This window comes from Pinus tabuliformis, chromosome 3_2, assembly GCF_031772625.1.
Source record: "Pinus tabuliformis cultivar Carrire ecotype Pingquan chromosome 3_2, CPIR1, whole genome shotgun sequence".
In the NCBI taxonomy this organism is placed as follows: Eukaryota; Viridiplantae; Streptophyta; class Pinopsida; order Pinales; family Pinaceae; genus Pinus; species Pinus tabuliformis.
The window spans coordinates 946,161,140-946,184,117 of NC_142302.1; positions in this window are offsets into that span (position 1 = coordinate 946,161,140).

Genomic DNA, 22,978 nt, shown 5'->3' on the forward strand with positions numbered 1-22,978 from the left:
AGATTAAACTGTTGAGCCAATTATATTTTCTACCTACAACAATCAATTTAAAACAAATCCAATTATGATTAAATTGTATAATTGGATTGAATAAACTAGTGTGGCATCTAAACAAACTGCATGCAACTATTATTTTTGAAAATGAATTAGAGTAAAAGTAGTGGCATTATATTTGCAACAATTTAAAAGTTTATTACTATTTGCTTTTCTCTCTAACCTCACATTTTATTTTTGCCTTCATTTTTAGGGCATCTATTCTAACATTTTCTTTGATATGGACATATTTATCACAATATTTCCTAACATTTTTATTTAGTATTCCTTTTGTCCATTTCCTAGATTAACATTTTTTTGAAAAACATTTTCATTTTTTGGACTAATTTATTCTAACTTACCAAAACCAAAAAATGCTACAACATTGGCTCCATCTAGGGACTAGTTTCTCCTGTAGAATGCAGAGAACCTGCATATCCGTGTGACTTCTCCTCGGGCTATGGAGTCTTTTTCTGTAAAAAATCACACTCACATCTTGAAAAGTAAAAGAAATCGGAGTTTTTACAATGGTAGTAATGAAATCTACTTCAAATTCCCAGTACTAAATGTAATGTTTGAGAAACCTTCCATTTACAGGATAATTGGAATATAGCCCCTCAAGATTTTGTAGCACAAAAGTGTTGTTTCCCTTCACTTCAACAATTGCTAAAGGTCCAAACCACGAGTTGTCAAACTGTCCATGTTTTCCCTTTTCTCCTCTCCTGAAACCCCATCTTAGAACTAGATCACCTTCCTTGAAGTCCCTTTCCCTGGCTCTTCTCTCAAACAGGCTCTTCATCTTATTTTGATACTTTTTCAATTTGTATTGAACTTCATCTTTGTTTTCATTTAGTTCAATAATCTAATTTATTCTCCTTAAAAAATCATCAGGTTCATCTATTGAATCCTGTAGGAATTTTAAAATAGGGAAGGCCAAATTGGTAGGGAAGATTGCATCTTTCCCATAAACTAACTGGAAAAGAGATTTTCCAGTAGATCTCTTTGGAGTAATTCTGTTTGCCCATACTGCATAAATTAAATGAGAGTCGTAGCTCTTTTTATGATCTGTTAGAGTATTTTTGATTACCTTTACCAGACTTTTGTTTGAGGATTCTGCAAGTCCATTACCTTAATATGGAGTTGAATGATGTAACAGAATCTAATATTTCTAGAAAAACTCAATCATTTTAACACTAGAAAAAGTTGTTGCATTATCAATGACAATTTGAATTGGGCAACCAAATCTAGATAAGATGTTCTCTTCAATAAATTTGATTACTACTGAATCGGTAGCATTTCTCATTGGAATTGCTTCCACCCAGTTAGTGAAGTAGTCTATTGCAGTGAGGATCCATCTATGATGATTACTTGAACTGGGATGAATCTCTCCAACAATATCTAATCCCCATTGGAGAAAATGTTCTGAGACTATTAATGGAATGAGTGGAAGAGCTACTAATTTTTTCTTACCAGCAAACATTTGACAAGGAACACAACCTCTGACATTTTCTCCTACTTTTAAGAACAATAATGGCCAATAAAATCCTCCCCTTAATATCTTATATGATGTTGCTCTCCAAGCATAATGTCCTCCACAAAATCCTATATGAAACTGGTCAATGCTTCCTTCAGTTTATGATTCTGTTAAACATAATAACAAGATATTTAGTGGGTCTTTCTAGTACAAATTTTCATATATGATACAGTACTTGACTGCTTTCAGTTTGAGATTTTTACATTGGCTTTTGGAGAATGATGCTGGACATTCAAAATGGATCAAAAAATTTACAATGTCTTGGTACTAATCTGACAACAAAAATTTGTCATCAATGTATAAAGGGTGGACTTGATCTGAAGGTAAAGGTTCTTGTGGATTCTTTTCTTCAGGATGAAGGGAAGGTTCTTGTGGATTCTCCCCTTCTACAAGGATAGAAGGTTCTTGTGTATTCTTCTTATTTGAAGTTTGAGAAGGTTCTTGTGGACTCTTCCCTTGTATCTCTAAAACAAAATTGATTCCAAGCACTTTACATTTGGATTTAGTTAAAAGCTTAGCTAATCCTTGGCCTTTTACTAGCTTTGTAGTTTTGATAGTTAGATCAAACTCCAATATTTGAGTAATCCATCTACCTCTTTTTCCATCAGTGTCTGGTTGAGTTAAAACAATTTTCACAGCACTGTTAGGAACATAAACAGTAATGGGAGAATGTAGGACATACATCCTGAATGATTTTAGGGCTTGAATAAGGGCATAGGCTTGCTTCTCAATTATGTCATACTTAAGCTCAGCATCTCTCATAACCTTACTGAAAAAGGCTATGGGTTGGTCATGGGAATCTTCATTCTTTTGTAGTAGAACAACAACAAGGGTTGTTTCTGAGGCAAAGGAAAAGATACTGAATGGTTTAGTGTAATCAGGGCTAGCCAAGGTGGGAGCTTCAGAGATAGCTTTCTTGATCTAATCAAATTCATGCCTGGAAGAGACAATCCATTTAACTTCATGATCTTTTTGGAGCATGTCAGTTATATATTTTACAATCTCAACATAATTTGGGATGAATCTCCTTAAAAATTTAATCTTGCCTAGAAAACCTTGAATCTCCTTTTTGTTTCTAGGTAAGTTCAATGTTTTAATGGTAGACACATGCTTGGGATCAATCACCACTCCTTTTTCTGAAATTATATGGCCCAGTAGTTTTCATTCTTTGATAGCAAATAGAGACTTTTTAGGGTTCAAATATATTTTGAATTTTATACACCTCAAAAACCTTCATCAAGTGCTTTAGATGTTTCTAATCAGATTTAGAAAAAATAGTTATGTCATCAAGATAAATGACCACAAATTTATTTACCTGACTCACAAAAGCTACGTCCATAGCTCTCTGAAATGTTGCTTCAAAGTTGGATAAGACAAATGGCATTCTAGCATACATGAATGTACCCCAGGGTGTAGTAAAGGTTGTCTTCTCTCTATCTGCTGAATCAAAATTTACCTGATTATAACCTGAAAAACCATCAAGCATAGAAAGTCTTTGTGCTCCTAAAACCATTTGAAGTAACTGATCCATTTGGGTCAAAGGATAGTTATCCTTTAATCATGCTTTGTTCAAATTTCTAAAGTCCACATGTAGTCTGATTTCTCCATTCTTCTTTCTAACAGGAACTAAATTTGCAACCCAATTAGAATATCTAAGAGGGAGAATGATTTAGGCATGTAGAATTTTCTTAATTTCCTTTTCTACAGTTGGTAGAAGAGCTGGATTGATCCTCCTAAGTTTTTTTTTTGATAAGGAATTGCTTTTGGCTTTAAAGGAATCTTATGTTGTATTAATGAAGTATCATAGGTTTATAGATAAGCATAGGTCCATGCAAAAACATCCTTATAATTTTGAACTAACTTAAGATATTGAGCTTTGATCTCAGGATCTAGAGATGTACAAATTTTGATGTTTTTAATATCATCATTTGTTCCAATATTAATTTCTTCTATGTCATCTTGTGAAGAAATGGACTGAGGGTTTCGGAGGACATCATTTTGATCAAACAATTTTTCTAAAGGAATGAGGCCTTTGGGAATAAAATTGTTAGACAATTGAATAATGTCATGATCAACAATTTTTGAATTGAAATTTGAAGTATCATTTCCATTTGTATTTTCATTTATTTATGTTCTATCTTCATCAATTTGTAGAACTGAAAATTCATCTATAACCTACAGAAAAGATTTCAAATGTTCATCATCTTCAAATATCTACTAGTGTTTTAGATTGTCTGGGATGGATGGTCTGTACTTGACTTGTATTTGATAGAGTACATTGGTCTGATCAGGAATTTTAAATGAACTAGTAGAAACAGCTAAGGCATCTGCATGAATATTCTGATTTCTTGGAATATAAGTCAAATTAAAAGCATCAAAGAAGTTTTCAATTGAATCCCAAATTTCATTTCGATAAGACCTAAGTCTAGGATGCTTAGTCTGGCAAATATTTCTCACTTATTTGACAATAAGTTATGAATCAGTAAAAGCACTTAAGTTTTGAACCTTTAAGCTTTTGGCTAATTGCAATCCCAAAAGGAAAGCTTCGTATTCAACCACATGATTTGTAACTTCGAAGTCGAGTTTGCATGATTGGGTGATATTTTATTTTTATGGTGAAATTAAAACCACCCCAGCTCCTTCTCCATCTTTTGTACAAGAACCATCAAAAAATAGTTTCCATGCATTATTTTGATTTGGTACAGGGCTTTCAATTACATCTTCTATTTTAACTTGAGTTTCATGTACTTGGTTTGAAGAATGTTGAAAGCAACCAAAATCCTGATCAATTACATAAACAGGATGGTTCCTTCGCTGGTCTATTTTGCAAACAGTGTGCACAAATCTTACTTCTCTATATAACCTTAGTTGTTCTCCCCCATAAACTAGAATAGTGGCATAAGACATATCCATCTAAATATTTCCCCCTGATTTGGCACCAGAAGACCTAGAAAGGAGCATTCAAAATTTGGAAGGAATATCTGTGACAACTATATCAAGCACTACACTTTTCACTGGAATTTGGGCAAGGGTTACTACTAAATATTTAATCAATCCTAAGCAGGGCACCCTTTTAGAATCAAATGTGTACAATTCATGATAGGATCTAGTTATGTCGAGTTTCAAATGGTCCATGATAGTTTTTGGCATGAGGTTATGTGATGCTCCAGAATCAAGCATACAATTATATAACATGGAATCATTTGTCTTAAGAGTTACATAAAAAGGAGACACTATTTCATCTATCATATCTGGGCTAGGACCAAATACAACTGCTGGTTTTTCATCTTGTAGACTAATGATATCACTTTCAGCATCAACTAGGGTGTTTTGTATCCATTTGGAGACTTGATTTTTATACCCAAGGTTTTTGGAAAGTTCTAAAAGTGGAATTGGGATTTTAACTCTTTCTAAATCTTTTTCAACGTTAAATGTAGTCAAATCATTTTTATCATTTTGAGCAGTATCAGTTGACTGATTTAATGGTCGAATAATAGTTGTTTGAGTTTTAGCAGCTTTGGTATGAGGTTCAATTATTGGAGTATCCTTAGGAGGTTTTCCAGTGCCAGGTCTAGGCCTAAGATCATATCTCTTGTTCAAATCTGCAATTAAAAATTCAGAGAAGGCATGGTATTTAGAAAACTGTGAGGATTCTTGATCTTCTTGAACCTGATTTTGTTGTGAGAGAGGAATAATAACTGTTTGATTAGAATAAGTATCCAAGTTATTGATATCTTTAGTAATAGTCATAGTATTTTCATCAGGTTGTTGGTCATCTATCAGTAAAGGAGTGGGAACATGTTGATCATTGCTAGGTCTCTAAATAATTTGTAATTGTGGATTCCTTTTATACTGACCTTGATTTTGCTTTTGGGCTCTAGTAACTGTTTGTTGAACTGTCCTAGGTTGAGTCTCAATCTTGGAAATTCTATTAGATAGATTTCTAAGAAGAGAAGTTATTTAATCTATTTTAGAATCTTCTGTTTTAGTCTTAGAAGAACTAGAAGAACTAGAGACTCCTTGAATAGATTTGAGTTTTCTTTGGGCCTTTTCCTCTTTAGCTTTCAAGGAAGTCAAAGAAACCCTATTTGCTTCCACCTCTATAGCATTTGTTTGCATATCTTCAAGATTTCTTGAAGTTCTCTCTCTTATCATTACATCGAAATCATCATCAAAGGCTTTAGAAAACCTAGACTTAGCTGCTTCTACAGGGGGTTTACAATCAAGGGGCATCTTATGATAAAGTTTATTGAACCTTTTGATAAAATCTGATATAGGTTCACCAAATTTTCTTTAAGTTCTTCAAACTCAATTAGAAAGTAAAGAGGATATTTCTTTACACCCCATTTATTTTTAAATATGTTTGTAAGCTCTTCCCAATTTCTAATGGAATTTACAAGTAACTGCCTGAACCAAATTCTTACATTTCCTTCAAGTGATTGTATAAACAATCTCATGTAAACAATTTCTTGTTCGATATTCATGTTTTCTGCAAAGTTTAGAAAAGCTTGAAGATGGTCCTCAGCTGAGGGACCAATTTCTCCATTATACCTAGGAAGGTATTTCATGTACCCAGTTGGGAATGCATCAAGGTTAGTAGGTAAGATTAAAGCTGCATATCTAGCCTATACAATAGGTCAGAATTCCACAGTAGAAGGTGGTGTATGAGGTGTTTGTGTGGATGAAGAAGAAGAAGAGGTAGAAGAAGGTAATTTAGGGGGTGTGTGACTATGTGGAGGTGAAGAAGAAGAAGATGAGAAAGAGGTAGAAGAAGGTAATTGAAGGGGTGTGTAACTATGTGGAGGTGAAGAAGGAGGGAATCTCCTGAATAACTTTAAAGGAGTCTTAAGAACTAACTTTGGGACCTGTGAATGAATATCCTCTTTTGTTTCAAAGAGTGGATTTGAATATATAGAGAGGGTCTCTTCAGGTTGTTCAGAAGTAGAAGCTTCAGGTTGTTCAGAAGTGGAAGGAAATGAATAAGTGGTAGGGGATATGAAATCTGTGGGTTTGTATTCAGGTAAATGAACACCCAAGTCAGACTAAGTTTTAGGTGATCCTGGTGGTAGTGGGGATTCTTGATCCGTTTCAAAAGAATGAATGAGGAACACTGAATCTAAATCAACTCCCCTATCTAATAGTTCAGAAACCCTAGGAGGTATTTGTGTAAAATCAGGAATGGATGGAATATTACTAAAAGGATCAAATGATACTAAATCTTTAGACTGCAAGGCTGAAGAGGAAGAAGAAGATGGTTGATGTCACCTTTTAGAACTGGTTTTTCTCAAAAAAAAAATCAGGATCTGACAGAGGATTAACTAAGTCAGATTTTGAATGAGATCTGGAATGCTTAAAAGGTGCCAGATTGGGCTAGTGGAGTCGCCAAGTGAAGGATTTTAACCTTTCTAGACCTTTAATCACCTTAAAGGAATAGAATGAATATCGTTGCCCCAGGAAGACTTAATGAAATTCGAATGCCCGATAGTGGTGCCAGATTGATGTTGTATCTCTGAGATGATAATGGTCAGCTATCATGCCAGAGCATCTAAGATAATTTTTTTGGGGGTTTTGTTTTAATTTGGAGGACCAATGAATGAAACAAATGTAACACTATTATGCCTAACCTTTTGAATAATATTAATATCAAAGCAGAGGGTTGCTATAAAATTTCACACAGTGATATAGCTTGTATGGTGGTGAGCAGAAACAGAGAAATAATATGATTATCACAGTTTTCAAATTTAAAATTAAATAATCATAAGTATGAAAACCTTTAAATAGTGTTCAGAAGGTTTAAGAGAATATGCTTAAGCTTACAAAAGATGTTGATGATTTATTGATTCAAAGGGAATTAATTAAACAGACAGTCCATTAATTCATTCTATTTATAGATTATCACTTGAGAATCTTATAGGAATAAATTGAAATTCAATTATTCCTACCTAATTATCTCTGTAAGACATAAGAATATGAAGAAAAACATAATGAGTAATACTGGAGAAACTTACAGGAAACACAAACTGTGTAAAATAGAATTTAGAATCCTTTGCTTTGTATTAAGGATCCAAAAAAGTCAAGTACATCAAATGCTTAGAAATGCTTCATCAAGGGCGCAACCCTTTAATAACTCGTGAAGAGAGTTATTTATACAACAATAGAACTAAGAAAATATCCTAAATTATTTTTACAAAATAGATTATTATAAAATCAAGATAAAGATTGCTAGTTGATCTAGCACTATTTTGATGCTATGCTGTTGGTGATTATCGCTGAAAAAAAAAAAAAAAAAAAAAAACAACAACAACTGAAAATTGTTGAAGTTGGCTGATTGTTCCTCCAAAAGCTGAATTTTGTTCGATTTTCATGCTAGATGTCATATTTATTGATGACCTTTCATCTGATACACTTTATCTGCCTCCTTTATTTAGTCTTTTACCATGAATGCTCTGTTTTAAAAATTAATGTGAATTCTTCCACCTTATTGCTTTGTTATCTTTTTACTTTAACCTTTTACAATAAGACATAAGTAACAAGAAGTAAAATATGTCATGGAGAGTTGCTAGTATGAATCTTTCATTGTCTGCTGGTGAAAATGATTTCATCTTTATTTTATCGTTTACTTCCTTTGTGTAAATGATTTCTTCTGGTGTGTTGATGTATGGAATCTTTAATGAGGAAAACCATTCTAATACATTTCCTAAGAATCTGGAACAAACAAGTTTTTAACTATTATAAAAACTATTTGTCTAGTTCTTATATGATCACCTGAAAAAATAAACCAATAGTTAATGAAAACACAGGTTTGCAGGAAGGAGATAAATGGATTTATTTGAGCTGAGAGGTCTTTGGATGGAGACCTGACAATGTTTGGAAGGTAATTAGTGGTTGAATTGAGTTGTAGATGTTCACGGTGGCGCAGGAAGGGTTAGGCAAGTTTCACTATGTAAATGGGCGAAAAGAGCGAAAATGAGGGTCTTCGGCATTTTAACAGGTAAAGTTTTAAATTTGGCGCATAATTTGATAAGTGAACACTAGATGGTTTCAGCCTACGCAAGGAGGCAGTTTCGGAGGCCATCACACTGCTTTTGAGTGAAGGGACGTATTTTTGGAGAGCACACGAATTAGCGTAAAGTTTCCACGTAACCGCAAGGGGACTGAGCAAAACCACGAATCTCGTGTGCTCTCAGGCTTTTAAATGTCAGACATCAGGAGCGCACAATATAGATGTGGGTCATTGGATTCAGGGGTGCAAGATCTAATGGCTATCGTGCGATGAGGTTGCAGGGAGGGAAATTAAGCAGAGATTAGTGGGGCCCAAGGGATAATTGCACTTAACCGTAATTAATTAACAAACAAGGCAGGGTTAAAAATATAACGAGTAGGTTTTAATACAACGGGACTGGGGTTAAAAAGTAGATGGGTTTGTTAACCGCACCAATCGGGTGGGTTAAAAGGTTTTATATATTGGGAAAAAGTGAATTTGTGGAGTTAAAGTTAAATAATGCAGGGGGAAACAAAACTTAGGCTAAAGGGGTTTTATGGGTTTTTTAGGCGTTTTGTTTGGAGAAACATGAAAGGCAGAGTTTAATTAAATAAAGAGGAGGGGGGAATAAAATTTAGGATAAGGGGTTTTGAGTAGGGAAATGACCTTTAGAGGGTAATTTACTATGAAAATGTGTGAAACAAAAGGGCAAGGGTGAAAATGAAGGGAAAAGGGTATTTTAACAAGAAATGATGGGATAATGGGGAAATTAACAAGTATGTAGTGGGGGATGAAATGAAATGAGGGGAAGTTAATTAAATCAGCTTGTGAACATATCTTCACTTTCATAACTGGTTCCTGCACACTGAAACATTGGATTAAGCATGATGAATGTGCTTATGCTTCACCAACCTTGTACTTTGGCAACCTTTCTTTTACCTACCCCTTACTTACCCTAACATTTTTTCTTCACTTAGTTGGGTGCATTTAAGCTAGCAACCCAATATTTCTTTCATGAATAATTTATCTCTATACCTCATTCTCTCCATTGGCTCAGATTAAACTGTTGAGCCAATTATATTTTCTACCTATGACAATCAATTTAAAACAAATCCAATTATGATTAAACTGTATAATTGGATTAAATAAACTAGTGTGGCATCTAAAAAAACTGCACACAACTATTATTTTCAAAAGTGAATTAGAGTAAAAGTAGTGGAATTTAGATTTGCAACGCTCTTAGAGTTTATTTCTTTTTGCTTTTCTCTCTAACCTAACATTTTATTTTTGCATTCATTTTTAGGGCATCTATTCTAACATTTTCTTTGATATGGACATATTTACCACAATATTTCCTAACATTTTTATTCAATATTCTTTTTGTCCATATCCTAGCTTAACATTTTTTTGTAAAGTATTTTCATTTTTTGGACTAATTTATTCTAACTTACCAAAACCAAAAAATGCTACAACAGGAGGTTCATTTTTTAAAGATTAATTGATTATTAAGGAAAGAGAAGCCTATGTTTTTCAATGCATAATATGGTCAATAACATGTGAGTTAAATGAAGGAGAGGAAGAAGCTATAAAATCATTGATTTATTCATCCACAATTTTCTCTCTTATGGATGTATAGTGGTCTATAGGGAGGACTTTTTGAGATTCTATTTCTTCATTGTTATCCTCTTGATTGGCACAAAGTGGTGTTTCAAAATCTATGATGGGTTTGGCTAGAGGATACAATGTTAATTGTTCTATAGAGGTCCCATGGGAGATGGTCATGTTACTAGACCAACAAAAAATAAAAGTGTTGATAGTGGCCAACCATGACGTTCCCAGGATTAAAGGATACCTATCAGGATAGCGATTGGGTTGTAAGACCATGAAGTCAGTAGGATATTCCTATGAATCAATAGAGGTCACTACGTCTTCCAATATTCTCTCTAGTTTAATGGTGGATTTGTTAGCAAGTTGGAGTATAGTAAGGGCTTTCCTAATATTGGAGAGTCCTATGGATACCATATTTCTTGAGTCATGAAATTAATGGAAATTCCCATATAACTTAATGTGCTAGGAATGAATATATTATTAATGTATACATTAACTGCCAAGCTTCCAAAGTCAAAACATTTGGCTGCGAGAGCCCCCCCATAATTAATTCTGACAACTTGCTCATAACATGGATAGTTTGGGGATATTTTCTTTTTCTACCAAGCCATCTTAAAGAAAGTTTCCATATCACTTTCACATAGATAGGAATATCCTTGATGGCTTGGAAAAATGATATTTTAACACAAAAATGTTCTTGAGTTCATGCAAAAAGTCAAACTTGGGCTAAGTAATAATTTTTTCTTGGTTTAGTCTCTTTAAATGAGGTGGAGTTTTGGATTTAGGGTGTGCATGATCATTTAAAGGTATAATAGATGGTTCTTGTCCTAGTTTTTTGTGTTGGGCATCCTCATTCAAATATTCAATATGAATATGGGGATTATTTTGGGTTAGTGTCTTCCCATATCAAAGATGAGTATGTTGACAATCTAGGGAAGAAATAGAATAGGAAGGGTAGCTAGCAATTCCAACAGCCCGTGCTAGTTGTGGGGCCTCACATTATTAGGGTTAAGAATAGTTTCTACAAGTAATTTTTTATGAGGGGGGACTGATGTGGATTTCTGCATTTGTGGATGGCGTAGAAGCTATATGGGTTGATTTATAACAACCTATTAAGGGCCTCCATAAGTAGGGTTTCACAACCCCTATTTCCAAAGCTCATTTCACGGAGGAGGATCCATCCATGGTTGTGTTGGAAAATCCCATGGTTGCGAAGCATATTGCCTAGAAGGGTTAGTCCAAAAAGAATAGTAAAATTAAGACTGGTCTTGAACCACACCTTGGGTTTCTATTGTTGTGGTATTTTCTAGACCATAAAACATAATTGTTCCAATTGTTTTTCTTCTTGATAAACATCCTTCAAAATAGGTAGATATGGGCAGATTTTTGTGGCATATTCTTTGCTACATATGGAAAATACCTCAATCTGATCCAAGGGAAATTACTTCAATGGATGTTTCTTTTATGTTTTGGGTAGAATATGGTCAGGGATAATTCTATTTCTTCTTTTTCTTCTTCATCTATCATGTGTTCAATTGGATGCTAAGGGAACTGAGTATATCAGTTTTGAAATATTTGAGCATATTCCCAATATTTTTTGTTTTCACCAAATTGCTAATATCCTTTCCAATTCTTGTTACCACGTTTCGAGATCCTCTACTAGCCTTCAAAGTCGCCCTAGAATATCTTCAACATAATTCAATGATGACATCATAAATATGTTGAGAGACATCTCTTCCTCCCATCAGATGGAAGATTTCAATAAAATCATCTTGAATTCCTATTACTAACAAGACACGTAGTGTGACATCCCCTATGGATTAATTCCCCTTGTAAAAACGTTTTTTTCCTTGAAATTATGTAATTATAAATTAAAGTGGATGAGAAAGGGACACAAATTTGATTGCTTGAGGAGGTATTTTTCTTAAGGAAGTTGATTATTTTAAATATCACTCATGGGATAACTAAGTGGTGTTAATGGACTTGACTTTGTTATTAAATATTTTAAAATCAAGGAAAAGCTCAAGTTCCTGTTGGGAAAATACGACAAGAAATAAAAGGAAAATAATTAATGTAGAGTATGGGATACGTTTTCCATGGAGTTTGTCCACTTAGATCACTTTAGAGGGACATAACCATCATGTTAGATAAGGGGAGGAGATATTCCTTCATTCAGTTACCATGAGAAGGAGGAAGGAAGGCCCATACACACAAAGGAAGAAGGACCATGAGAGGAGATCGAGGATGCGCTTATGAAAAGGAGAAAAGGGAGTTTGAGAGGATTATATTGTAAAGAGTAAAGTAGGACAAAACGTTTGTGGTAAAACACCCATGACGCATACACAAAGTCATAGGAAGGGAACATGGAAAAGATAGGGAGGACGTGAGGCTCCTGGGTGGTAAAATTGAATTGTTGAGAGGGAAGAGAAGATATTAGGAATGAGAGAATTTAGGGAGAATAGAAACTTGGATGATAGTGCAGTTGAGGAACCCAAAAGGGATTGTTGGCTGATAATCATAAAGTGAGCTCAATTTATAGTTTAGTTGAGAAGGATAGAAGGCTTTCCAGTTGATAATCAATGAGCAGTGGTTGTTCCTTATAGGGATGATAAATCCACTTGAGATTATGATGGTTGTTAAATTATGAGAGGTGGAGGAAACTTGGGATAATGATCTGATAACATATTATGGTAGTTCCATGGCATTTGGATAAGAACACAGGGGGAAGTTCACTGAGAATATGCTGGTGAGTGCACCTTTGTTTCTTCATAGGTAACAAATCTGATAAAACCTCCTGATCATTGATTTTATCTCTCTCTCCACATCTAAATTAAAACTCTTTGTGTCCAAATCCCTAGAGATGTTGGGATGTTGTATTCTAAGTCCCTCTACTTAAATAAAAGTGTTCCTTGCCTGAGGTAATTTTGTTGAATAGCTGGTGGGTAAAGGAAACATGGCCTTGAGACACCCTATTTCGACTGATGATATTGATTTAATTCCCTATGTGGATGATGGTTGTATTCCATGGAGTGGTCCATTATAGTTGGTTGTTTAATATGATAGTTGGTAGGTGCACATGAGGTAGCCTCGAGACACCCTATTTCAGTTGATACTATCAGTTTAAAACTACTTTGAAAGCACTCTACCTCAAGATTTGGAATCTGGCTCAGGGGTGACTACTAAAAGAAAGTCTTGGATGAAACATGTCTAATGTTGGGTGGAGACTTGAAGTCCCATTATCGGTTGCCTAATTTAGTATATCAAAGATAAGTGTCTACCTATGAGTCTCATATTTTGAATGATTATGCTTATTAGATGCATTGTTTTATCATGGCTTCTGATGTTGAGAAATGAGGTATTCCTTTCTGAATGAACATTGTTGATTTAAAGGCATGGATATGGAATGGTTCAAGTATCTATGTCGGCCTAAGGCTTATACTGATATGGACTTAATGTGTTGGTTCAATGCCCATGATGTGCCATGAAATGTGGTTTTTTTCCAGCTTAAGGAATGTTGAATTCTTGTATATGTCATGAGTAAATAAAGTATTCTAACATGTATTCATGGATTTTTTTTACGATTATTATTGGCTTGAGAGGCTTCTATCTTCTTGGCATGTTATGAGATTGACATTTTTCAAATCGAGCACAATGAAAATGAGTGGGTATATCTTTGTACATGAGTTATGAAACTAAAAAGTATTGATAGGATAATGCCTTTTCATGATCTTTGTATTATCAATATTAATTGATCATAGAGTTGTTTCATCTGCTTAAGTTAATGACCAAGGATGTCAACCTTGCATTGAAATGTATTCCAGGTGTTCGGTCATCTTCTAGGAACCTATTTATCCCTATGTTCATCCTGGGTTTGAAGGGCCTATGTGTAAAGATATGGGCATGTCTCTATTGATTTAAATAAACGTGTGAGTCACAAATGAATTAATTTTTCAACTTTGGTTTAAAAACATTAAGGTTAAAAGATTTAGCTCGACTATACACATATATATAAGTATGAATATGGCTATATCATATATGTGTTTATCTATATATATATATATATATATATATATATATATATATATATATATATATATATATATGCTATAGGATAAGATTATTCATAAGATCAAGAAAGTTAGTAGGAAGATTGTAGAAGTGCATATACCCATAAGAATACATATATGTATAGAGGCTTGAGAGGAAATGCGAAAAACTTAAGAGGATTAGCTCCCAAGGAGTAGTATGGGATGATACATGTATGCATTATATGTATTCGCGCAAGCTAGACAAGCATTAAATCTAAGTGAAAGGGCTAAGTCATATATTGGGTGTGGTGACTAAGTACGAAGGTAAATGAAATTAGAGTTGTTAATTTCCAGAGTGCCCTCGTCGTTAGACAAACCTTGAAGGTTCTTCCCCATAGGTTCTGAATGGAGCACAAAGGAGGAACTACCATGATCAAATCCCAGGGATGATGTGGCATGGTTAGCCACTGTATGGAAGCCTATATCCACTAGGTGGAAAGCCCAAATTCCCATATAACACAAAAGTCATGGATTGTAGGGTTCAAATGTTATATGTGACCTATTCTAGCTGGAGGAAGTGATAAAAGATGATGTCACCTTGAGGTTTAAGACTGATGACATCACCCCAAACTGCAGTCCTTAGAGATTTTGGATGAAGGGCTTAGTAGAAGCTACCAGGATCTATTCCCAGGGTGACTTAGTGTGTGGGGCCATCAAAGGGGTCAAGCTCCACGTGGTGTAAATTACTTTGTGCATAATTAAAGGGGGGTTGGCTGAGCCTTATCATAGGTGTATACTACCATGTAGCTTGGATGGAATGCCCTTGATATTTTTGGTGGGGAGTATTATGGGAACTTGCCATGTTTTCATGTAGCAGGGTGATGTGGCCATAGAGGGCCCACACGCACTTATCTCATAAACCCATATGTGTGATCATTCATTGTTTGGATGGGTCCTGCATATGAACAAGTCGACAACTTGGGAAAGTCTGCCACATGGGTGGTGTCATGGCCATAGGAGGGCGTGCAACTACGAGTTATATATATATATATATATATATATATATATATATATAGAGAGAGAGAGAGAGAGAGAGAGAGAGAGAGAGAGAGAGAGAGAGAGAGAGAGAGAGAGAGAGAGAGAGAGAGAGAAATCTCTCATGATATTTTTAATGAACCCTAGCCTGTCTTGGCTGCAAAAATACATACATACTTATAAGCGAACAAGTCATCCCTCCTAAACTTATAGGTTCTAAAGGAAAGGAAAAATACTTAATTCATTTCTAATTTACACATTCATTTAATTAATAGAGAGGTTCCCTCTCTCCATGCACAAGACCTTAAGCAAAATTTCAAAACCACCTATAATACACATCCATGCCAGATTCACAATCCTAGACACTAACTTAATAAAATTAATATATTCGTGCCAATTTATAACAATCAATACATAAAATCATAAGAAAACATAGATACATCAGCCTTCCAAGAATTAATCATTCCTATACCATAACACAAAATACAACATTACATAGAAATTTGTATTCCTCAACATTTCGCGAGAATGAAAGTATTACATTGAACCAATGTCCACACAAACATTCAGAATCACACATTTAACCTATGCATAACATTCAAGTGAAAGATCTTGAGTAACATTTATCTTATAATAAAAAATTGGTAGCTTAGATCAATTGCGAGATTAGAAGGAAACGAGAATAGATTATTTCCTAAGGTAGAATTTAGGGAACCAATATCTCAATTTCATACAATAGACAAGCAACTTATGAGCGACCAATGTGGATAATATTCACTTCAGAGGAGTATAAACAAGCATTAACATATCAACTCTATTATCAATCTCCATTTCCAGTATTAACAAATCATTGTTGACTAGCAGATAAACAAGTATAAAACCCTTAGATACAATAAGGCGGTATTGGTCAAGCTTCCTAGAAGTATTCATTTAGGTGATTCAAACCCAAGTTCAAGCTAGGGAAAGGAATACCAAGTCAACTCATGCTCCATATAAATATAAAGAGAAAGAAACAAACCCATGCTCTTGTATGAAATCCCCTTCCCAACATTAAAACATATATTAAAACATTAATTAGGCATATTCATGGAAATTAACTGCTTTTGATCATGAGAAAGAGAACACTTATCTACCAATGGGAACTTGGAAACTAATATTGGGACTCTAACTCGCTACCCAACCTTAGAAACATTACATCTGAGCCTTTCTTGCAGTAGTCACCCCTGAGCAAGATTCCACAGCTTAAGAAGGAGTGCTCAACTGATATATTTCCCTACTCTTTGTTTTCTTCTAGCAATGTAGTGCTTTCTCCTTCTAATCTCTTACACTTGGATTCATCCTCCTTCTTCTGTCCTGGGTCTTTGACTCCAGTATTTTTTTCTTTTATCTCTAGAGGGTCTTCTTTTATCACTCGATAGATCTCTATGTTTTCTTCTTGCTTCCTCTAGCAATTTTGACCTCCTTCCCTGAGATATCTCTCTCTCTCTCTCTCTCTCTCTCTCTCTCTCTCTAGATATATATATATATATATATATATATATATATATATATATATATATATATATATATATAGATATATATACTAAGAGTCATCTTCCTCCCGTACTACTCCCACTAATGTTGTTTCCACTGCCTCTAGGTTGCACGTCATACACTGTTCGTCACCGCCCTCTCTATCTTGATAATGGTGGTTATGTTTTTGTATCATCATGGGAATTTTTTTGTGACAATTCCCTTCACTACTTGTCAGCCTGCTCTGCCACTCTTTTAGTGTAGCCATATTTTTCATTTAATCTATGTTCTCTTTCTTGTATATTTTTCTAAAGATTAGTATGATTCGTGTTCATTCCTTTCTCAGTCATATTCGGTGTGAATCTAGTTCATTTAAAGTAGAAATTTGGTTCACCATACTAGCATTAATATTAATTATGCATCCTTAATCAAATCTCCTTCCCCAAACTCTAGAATTTGTGGCCCAATACTCAGTCAAGTTCATCATAATGGGCCAATTGCAATATTTACAATAAAGGGGGTATTGGCCAATGGTTGTAACATTTGGATTGGTATTATTAGATTTATGGATATTTGATGAGTCTTGGTTGATCTTGTTACTATATGACTTGTTTCTGATGGGAACAAGACTCACATGATAGAAGGAGAAACAATGGTAAGAGGACTTGGTTCGTGATAGAAGGATATATTACTTCTTGGGACTACAAGTGTAACAAAAGACAAATGTGACCTTCATTGGTCAAAGGAAGCATATTAATACAATCCTTCAAAGATTTGGAATAATGGACAATGAGTCCATGGCAACTCCCATAGTAACAATTTTTTAGTGAAGTTGACATCTGAGGAATTCAAGGTGAATACCTCCCTAGATAAGAGGGAGTGTTAATTTTTGGGTAGTTGTGGGAGGTATTCCCTAACTACACAATTTAAAATCAAAAGAAACAAAATTTAATTTAATTTTAATTTATGTTAAAATAAAAGAAAGAAAAATAGATTTAATCTTAAATTAATTTACAAGAATACATGCATCTTTGGGGTAACCTAATATCACTATAAAAATACACTCATTACACACTTATCACACATATTTCTCTCTCTCTCTCTCTCTCTCTCTCTCTCTCTCTCTCTCTCTCTCTCTCTCTCTCTCTCTCTCTCTCTCTCTCTCTCTCTCTCTCTCTCTCTCTCTCTCATGTTTGAATTAATCTAAGGAATAGTCTAAAGTTTCTAAGAAATTGAATTTTCTATATGTAATTACTTAATGATTTTCATATATCATTGGAAGTAATTAAGAGATGCTGAAAATTATGCTTGTCTAATTAACACTACAATCTGTACATGATCGTGGATGCATCAACGTTAATCTCATCATTTGAGGCCAAATCTAAGGTACCCTGTAGGCTAATTGAAGGTTGTTGGATAATATATCTGCTGAAACAAGTTTCGTCTATTCGCATTCATATTCTAGGAAGACAATCAAACAAGTGAGTTGGTCATCGTCACTCTCGCTATATATTGTTGCTATCAACTAAAATCGTTTTTTTCCTTTCACAGTTGTATTGGTTTGACAACCCCCACAAGCATGGGGCAATGTAGGAAGCCAAGAAAGGAGATTCCATGGAAGAGTGGTATGACAATGTGTTCATATCCACATAAATACAAAATATCATAAAATGGAACAAAGACTAGAGAGTAGTTGAAATCATTTTAGACACAAGCATCAATATTCTTAATGGAGAAGAAGATGGTGGAATAATGTAGCTTTACCATGAAAGTATAGGTTTGCAAGTACTAGATATAGTAGGAGAGAGAATAGTAATCATCCTAATGAGGAGGATGGGTTTCGAGAATAGATTAAGGGATTCATGAAATCCAGTAGGGAATTGCTCGAGAAATTAGCTCAATGTTGCCAAGATGTGGTAAGAATGATTTTATTTATCAGTTGGAGCAATCTCTATTTAATGATTAATCATAATGGATTTTTCTTCTTCTGTGAGAAATATACTAGTGGTAATTTTTTTGCTATTATTCCTTCTACTTTATGTTTCCCTGACGCCTTCTAAAGAAGCTACAACACAATATGGAGTTGATAAAATGATGAAAGGAACTGCTTGCCTGTGTTGCATGGGAACTTTTGGCCATAAAAAAGACTATTATAAGATTTGTTTTTGCCATACTAGAACAGATATAATACAAAAGCGTGATTTGATTTATCAAGTTTCAACTAACTTGCCTAAGTTGCCTATTGCTTATAAATAAGACTACAAAATTTTTATGGATTGAGTGAAAAATAGACTATTGTTAGTGTGTAAAATAGTGAAAAATATACTACCGTTAATGTGTAAATTCATGGATAGTCTGTCTAATTCGATCTCTTATTATAATAAAACTATGTAAAGTTGATATTATTTGGCAATTGCATCTCATGAATTTCATGTTTTCCATAATTTGTATTTAATAATCCACCAATTGAAAATAAATGAACCAGTGTATGGTACCGAGGGCATAACCTAATCAACTATTTAAAAACAAAAGAGACTATTAATAAACTAAAAACATCAGGACTTTTAATAAATACAAATAACTAAAGAAGAAGAAAGAAAAAAAATGTGATGTAACACAAGTCACTAGGAATGACCCATCAAGAATTCAAATACTCATAATATTGCGTATTTGGTAACATTTTTAAGGCGATTCATGAAATTGAGATGCATAGTATGCATTGAGATGCATATTATGCATTAGCAGAATGTCCGCACATGGAGGTAGTCAACCAATTCTTGTTAGAGGATCGAAGCCCTGCTCATGTTTGGAGTGTCCCCTTTTTGTATTCTTCATAACTATTGCAACCATGTATTCTTTTTCTCTAGAAGTTTTAATTTTCAAGAAATATACATATAGTTTTAATATTTACAAGAATTATGTAGTTGCACAATTTCTAAAGGAAACCTAGAAATATTTTGTGTAAAAATAAGTTCAAAATGAATTATGCTTGCAACTATATCTTCAATTTTTTTTCACCTTATATGTTTATTTGCGAGCATTATTTTCAAATCTACTTACATTTTAATTTATATTATTGCTTTGCAAATCTTTTCTTAACATAATAATATTCTAGTCATGTTTTATTTAATAAATACTTTTAATTCTTAAAATTCTTCATCTAATTTTCAGTTATTTAATTCATCTTTTTTAAATAAATAATTTTAGCTTTTGGATATTTTGAAATTTGCTAGTAACTTTTAAGTAGGTTCATGATCCGAAAGAATATTTTCACTTAAGGTCATGATTTGAACGAAGATCTTGTTTTAATCAATATTTGTTAGCATTTATGATGTTCCATGTAAATTTTCTATATATTTTCTTTCTCTTTGAGCACTTTGTCTTGTTCTCTTTTCATTTATAGACTACTTTACTAAATTTAATTTGTAAAATGTTTTTAATTTTCTTTCAATGTAGAATAATTTTCTCATTGTTAATGTGTTTGTATGCAAAATATTTCTTGTTTGTAGTTTGCAACATGTTGTAACTTCCATATGGATGATATATCTAGCAAAACAAGCTTTTTCTAAATTTGTTGTTTCCTATTTTAATTCTTCAAGTTACGTGTTTTTAGACTTACAAATGATAAATAAGTAAACTTTGATAAATATCTACTTTTTTGAACATTTAATTTAATTTATATAGCTAAATATATTGTTAATATCCTCATATATTAAATGCAAATTTATGTGTTTCGTTATTCCCTTACACAGAGTTTATGTATATGAATATTGAATATTGAAGATCGATTTCCTTGGTAACAAAAAAAACACAGCAAAATAAATTCTAACCTTCCCACTGATATCAAATTTGAAAATTTTTGTTATATATATATATATATATATATATATATATATATCAGTGAAACAATATATGAAAATATATACTGGTATGGGAAGATATGAGAATATTAATTCATAATAATTGTATAATTATAAAAAAAAAATGGTATTTTCCCATAGACATCAATTCGTAACAAGTCTTCTCTCTCTCTCTCTCTCTCTCTCTCTCTCTCTCTATATATATATATATATATATATATATAACACTTTTTATGAATTGATGTCTATGGGAAAATACAATGTTTTTTTTTAATTATACAATTATGATGAATTAATATTCTTATATTATTATTAATTATTAATGATTTTTTTAATTACATTAATAATAAATTCAAAGACTATAAATGAAATATTTTTGTAACATCCCCAGTAATGTTGCATAAAAATGCATGGAGCTAGAATTTCTTTTACAAAATTTACCCACAAATAACTATTCAAATTACTATTACAGATTCTTCATTAACCATTAGATAGTATCGTCATCATTATATAGAGTAACTTTAGTAAATGAATAGTAAATTACATAACTACTACAGCCATTATTATTGGAGCATATTAACATAAACTTGTTGATGTAACCTTGCATCCATTTCATGATTTATTTAACCATATTAGTTAATCACATACTTTATATTATTAGCATCACATCATGCAAGGAATCAACATCATCAAATTAACACAATAAGCAATCACATCATTGAACATCGATATACCCTGGAAACCTCATAGGGTGAAAACCAACAAATGTGTAATTTCATTATTAAAATCAATCATTTAACATCTATTTATGTGCATACATGAGATCTATATAATATCACAATATGCTTCTTCTAACAAAAGTTCTCATGCATTAAGTATAAGAAAATAATTATCAATCATCTCAAAATAAATGCCACATTACTTTGACCCTTCTCTCACACACACACATTCTTACAAGACAAATCACTACAACTATCCATAAATTCATTTAAAGGAAACTAACACGTCTTGTATGTGAGGTACATAAACTTAATCAAAAGTAGTAGCCCTTTAGCTATTACTTTTGGGGCATGCAAATACATAAAGAAAACTAACATAAAGAATGTTGTTCCTATGCATGAAAATGCATATGCTTTCAAAAATGATATTTTCCAATATAGGCTTAACACATGTTATCATTCTGACATGCAAATGTATATTATTTCCAAACAAAAGCTAATACAAATATTGCATGCATATAGATGATCTTATTCCAAAAGAAACTAACATAATAGTTATGATAGCACAAAAATAATCACATATAATCTTTCTCAAGAAATATAGCCCAATAGTTCTTATATCCATGCATAGAACATATCTCTATAACACAATGAATATTCTTTGTGTAAGCAAGAGCTTATCATACGAGCTTTTGTTTAATGTATGCAACACATACTCCCTTCTTAGAATTCTACCATCATTAGCAACTATTTTCATGTAAACAAATACAAATTTCTTTTTCAAAAGGAAGATAATATTTAACCTGGTTTCTCTATCATTCTACATGGAATTTTCTCATGATTCCCTTTCAATAAATTATCATAGATAACCATATTTTATGCATTAAAACTGAGCAACAATAACAAGGTTAACTTAACCTTTTATGCACCTAAATCAAGAAATTATCATTATTCAATATTTTCAAGAGACTATTATTTTCAAGAAAATTAACATAATAGCTTTCTTTATATACACTCAAAAACATATTTTATATATCAAAATGACCACCCTTCTGTGCATGCAACATGTGTTTTTCTTTTCTAATACAATCACCCTTCAATGCACATAATATTTTCAAGAAACAAGCACACATTCATGTTATTGTATGAACAGGTTTTATATGTGTTGGCATTATGATACATATGTTGTACTTGATGGCAACCCACTCATCTCAGATGATAAATTATAGTGCAACAAAGTTCACGCACTTTCATGAAGATAAAAGTTTCTTTCATGTAGAGAAAAGTTCACGCACTTTCATGAAGATAAAAGTTTCTTTCATGTAGAGAAAAGTTCACGCACTTTCATGAAGATAAAAGTTTCTTTCATGTAGAGAAAAGTTCACGTACTTTCATGCAGAGAAAAGTTTCTTTCATGTAGAGAAAAGTTCCCTTCATGCAAGAGAAAAGTTCACGCACTTTCATGATTGGTTCATGGTATTAGTTCGACAGTTTTTGATCCTATGGTTTTGGTCCGTGGTATTGCATCCAAAAATGTTGATCTCACGCACTTTCATGGTTGGTTCATGGTATTAGTCCGACAGTTTTTGATCCTATGGTTTTGGTCCGTGGTATTGCATCCAAAAGTGTTGATCCCAAGTATTGGGTCCGTGGTATTGTGTTATTAT